Below are 5,136 nucleotides of genomic sequence, written 5' to 3' on the forward strand. Positions count from 1 at the left end.
GATATGATGCATGTCTACCATATTTACTTATGACATTGTAACATAAAATGCTCCTGTTCTAATCATCATAATTCGATAATATACAAAATTTTAAGTAGAGAAATCATAACTATGCGAACTAAAGAACAGTGTATGTTTTTGGGTCCGTTGTTTTGCCTATAAAAAAGTATTTCATTGATCTATCCCATCATATCAAAGTAAAAAGTGAAAGATATTTTATAAAATTATAGTTCTCTTTTTCTAAATATTGAAGTAACTTTTAGTAGCTTTTTAATATGTTGCTCTGTTTAATATTCTTTCAAAGGATACCTAGTTGTTTAAAAATACAATCTAAAATTATCAATTTTATGTTTTCAAAGAGTTATTGGATATTAAATTGATGTTAATTTAAACATGACACAAAATCATATTAAATTCCAAAATTCATAGTCAAATGTAGTATAAGAATTATTACCAAATGAAGAAAATTCAAAACCTTCACAAGCTTATGTACAGGGCTAAAATAAATTCACCCAATTAATAAAGACCACAAATAATACACTTTTCTTTTCTTTGATCCAAAATTTGACAATGTCAAAAAAGATGCACACAATGGAATTTCATAAAATCTCCAAAACACAATTGACAATGGGGTTGTGTGATAATTTTAATTACACAAAATAAATGGTGAAGTTGTCCTCTAAAGCAGTGAAAATTTATGAAAAGAGACGAGTATAATTTCAAGTCTCCATGCCAAATTTAAATTTATCAAAATTTTGATTTTTAATTAAATAATTAATTTATAATTGATTGGTTGGTTACTACGATCCCTCAAGAGAGCAGAGTAATAAAGATTGATCGACTCAGTCCCTTAGATGTTCATTAGGGTTGCGATCATTCTCGCAAATCATTACAGGTCTGTAGGCTCATCACCGTCGATTCGATCCACTAAATAAGATCCATAAAAAGATTAAAAAAAAAAAAAAACTGGGAAGATATGTGGTTGCCCCAGTGTTCTCCGGCACCGAAGAGAGACGGTGACGAAGATAATTAATAGGAGCAACAACGTCCGTTTTGCTTCAAGGGAACGAGTCAAATGGGAATCGATCTTCCTCACTGACCAGATTAAGAAGCCTCAAACAAAATCACCGACAACAAAAAAGAGAAATTGGTATTGCAGTTAGAAGATCCGCTCACAACAATCTCACCTTTCTTGTGAAGCGTGTTTCCAGACATTGAAATTAACAGAAACGTGAAAAAAGGAGGGCAACAACCCTAACTTGTAAGGAGGAAGAGATCATGAACCCTAATTTCAGAGAACCGAAGAGACGAGGATGGGACTGAAGGAGGCGAAAGGGAAGTTTTATAGAGGCGGGGGACCCAGAGGCCGATCGGACGGTTCCATATAATTTGGCCGAACAGATCGGACGGTTCCGATGCTGGTCGTGCCATGGGCTAAAGTTGGGAATGGCCCAACGTCAGGCTTACTTCAAGCCCGGCCCAATAGAATACGGGCCCGATTGATGAGCCTAAATGAATCAATACTAATCTTGTTAAAACATTAATTATTTGGCGCAATACAAGTATAAGATACAACTAATCAAAATTAACCAAGAGAGAGAGTCTCTCATTGAAAGTGTTAAGATATTTTTTAAAACTAAAAGAAGTGGTTTGCCTTTTGTTGTTTCCTATGTTACTATTTTAATTAAAGATAGATTAGTTTCTTAGATTATTAGAATGTCTTTTGTAAATGATAATATGGGTGAGGATAGAAAGGAAACACTTTTTTTTGTACCATTTGAGTATTTTTTTTTTTCTCTTTTCTCATAAATTTATGGTCAATTTGGAACTTTGAAAATATTGGGGCAAAGAAAGGAAAACAAAAAAAATTTTACTTTTTCATGTTTAATCAGACCTCACCTGTATTAGTTCTAAGTGAAGTTTATCTAACAAGATCCCTTCATTTATAGGTCTTTTTAGATATTCATAAATCACACCTTAATTTCTATTCCCCTTCTAAACTTTTAATTATTTGTCTACTTTATTTTTAAATGAGTTAATTAAAGATCATCAAATTCAATTTAGAGATAATTCATAATTAATTAGATACCATTCATCGAACTGGTGCATAAGGGGTGCTGATACCTTTCGTTCACATAACTTAACTCCTGATTCCAACTCTAATAAAAATAGAGTGAGACTATTGGTTTCTTGACTTACGATTAGTCTAGAGACCAATAATATGAGTAGTAATTAGGTATTCTAACCGCACTTAGGTAAATAATAGATTAGTGGTAACTTCATTTCAATTTTCAATATTTATAACCCCTCGCCAGTCTCGAGGCACATTCCGCACGCGGGGGGCACCTTGCAACATCTATATTTTGGATAAAAATAGTAAATATTGGAGGAACAAAATCTCAAAATCATTGAAAAGTTAATGGACTTCAAAATAAAATTAAGAAATTAAAATGTTTATGATGGAAAAAAAAAAAAAAGGTTTGTGTAATACCAAGAAGTTTTATATTGACACATGACTTGTTCTAAGGTGGTTTCTTCCCAATGCCCATGACATGAAAGTGGCGCTCCAATGAAAGTAATATCCTCATTTAACCTTTGTGCCACAAACTGCTTTTGGTAAATTCAATTAACTTATTTGTTATTTAATTCTCCTAACTATTTGGTTAGTAACCAAAATAAATACATTGCTCTATTTGGTTAGTAATCCAATAAAATTGAAAGTTTCTTTGCCATTAGCAGGGCAATCATGTGCTAGCTGTTAGCCAATCCTAGAAAATTTAATGATGAACCATACACAAATTTGATTTTGGGCTATGCTAAAATTTCAAAGTCATCCAAATGGAAGACAAAGAAAATCCTAGAATTTCATGCTCTAGAATTTTAGTGTAGTGATATGGATCATATGATGAAAATGCACAGCGAAATACATAATAACAAGTGAATGTAAATAATACACACAATCAGAACAAGATCAACACAAAAATTTACATGGTTCGGCAAAACCTACATCCACATAAGCAATGACACACAAATTTCACTAAAGAAATTAAAATGTACACAATACACTTCAATAATGATCACTCTCTCTCTCAAAATATGCCCAGATGACATATATAGAGTTTTTGCGGAGGTTTCCTCTCGTTTGCCTAACCACCAAACATTCAAAAATTCAAAATTCAGAAAAACTGTAGCAGCTCAAGCGCCTCTCATTGACGAACACAAAGCCTCGTCGACGAGACCAAGAAGACCCTTCATTGAAGAATACATGGCTCTCGTCGATGATGCTAGAAGTCTGAAAAATTCCTACTCTCGGTAATTATTTGTTTACGAACTTCAGAGCCTTTGTCGACGAACCTCTGTTGTTCCCTCATTGATGAGCATAGGCCCTTTGTCGACGGGTCCTGTTGTGCTGCCCTTTCATGTTTTTCCTCCTTTCTTTGCTTATCAAAATGGAAGTATAAAAGTCACAAATAATAATCTCCACCTTGGCGATTATACGCCCTTTAGGAGAATTTCAAAAACATGAACTGCTTCACTTTGAATTTAAAAACGCTTGGTTGGGTATGTCTCCTTTCTATCACTTGGAGACATGGAGCAATTCTAAGCAATGCTTGAACTTCTCTGAAGTAATTGATTTGGTCAGAATATCTGTTGCATTATCAGATGTGTGAATTTTCTCCAACACAAGTTCACCCGAAGCAATCAATTCCCAAACTCTATGGAACCTTACATCAATGTGCTTGGTCCTAGCATGGTACATCTGATTCTTCGCCAAGTAAATGACACTCTGACTATCACAATGCAGTACCACACCATCTTACTGTAACCCCATCTCTCTGACTAAACCAGTAAGCCATAAGGTCTCCTTTGCAGTTTTGGCAACTACCATATACTCCGCCTCAGTCGTGGACAATGCAACCAGAGACTATACCATGGATCTCCAACATACCGATCCTCCTACAAGGGTAAATACATATCCCTTTGTAGACCTTCTATCATCCCTATCTCCAGCATAATCTGCATCAACAAACCCCATAATTGAAGGATAACCCTATAGCTTGCTGAATATAATGTCATATCCCAATGTGCCCCACAAGTATCTGAGTATCCATTTTATAGCTTTCCAATGCTGTCTTCCTAAATTAGAGAAGAACTTGCTCACCACGCTTACCGCATGAGCTATATATGACCTTGTACAAACCATAACATACATTAAACTCCCCACAACACTAGTATAGGGGACCTTTGACATGTCCCGGATTTCCTCATCCGAATTTGGGCAATCTGCAATAGACAATTTGAAACGATTTGCTAGAGGTGTACACACCGGTCTTGCATCAGCCATGCTAAACCTCTCCAACACTTTCTGAACATAACCACTCTGAGATAACCATAATTTTCCTGCAGTCCTGTCAAGAAGAATCTCCATCCCAAGTATTTTCTTGGCTGAATCAAAATCCTTTATGTCAAATTCCTTATGCAATAGGTCCTTTAACTGATTCACCTCAATTAAATCTCTTGTAGCTATCAACATATCATCGACATACAATAACAAGAAAATAAGTGAGTCATCATCAAGTTTATTCACATATACGCAGTAATCATACTCACACTATTTGTAGCAAATCTTCATCACGTATGAATCAAACCGTTTATACCATTACCTTGGAGATTGTTTCAACCCATAAAGAGATTTCTTCAACTTGCAAACAAAATTTTTTTTTCCTGGTTCAATGAATCCCTCCGGCTGTACCATGTATATTCGTTCCTCCAAGTCACCGTGAAGAAACGTTGTCTTCACATCCATTTGTTCCAAATGAAGATAGAAATGAGCTACTAACCCCAACACAACTCTAATAGAAGTATATTGGACCAATGGAGAAAAGATCTCATCATAATCTATCTCCTTCTTCTGTGAGTATTTTTTTGCCACTAATCGTGCCTTGAACTTCTCACATTCCTTTTCTGATATTGCCTCATTCTTCTTGTACACCCATTTGCACCCAATTGGTCTCTTCCCATTTGGAAGTTCCACCAACTCTCAAGTTTATTTTTATGCGACTCCATTTCCTCAATCATTGCTCCAATCCATCTATCTTTCTCTTGGTCGTGCACTGCCTCTTGAAAAGTAGTTGG

The 5,136-nt window shown here is 35.2% G+C and overlaps 1 non-coding gene across 1 annotated transcript; it reads right to left on the minus strand.

The window, feature by feature from the left end:
- Window positions 1–836: 836 nt before the first annotated feature.
- LOC131150056 (small nucleolar RNA SNORD25) lies at window positions 837–919 on the minus strand. Its single transcript, XR_009135441.1, has one exon. It is a non-coding gene; the product is annotated as a small nucleolar RNA SNORD25 (small nucleolar RNA).
- Between the last annotated feature and the right edge of the window lie 4,217 nt (window positions 920–5,136).

The sequence above is a fragment of the Malania oleifera genome, chromosome 2, assembly GCF_029873635.1.
Source record: "Malania oleifera isolate guangnan ecotype guangnan chromosome 2, ASM2987363v1, whole genome shotgun sequence".
Taxonomy (NCBI): domain Eukaryota; kingdom Viridiplantae; phylum Streptophyta; class Magnoliopsida; order Santalales; family Ximeniaceae; genus Malania; species Malania oleifera.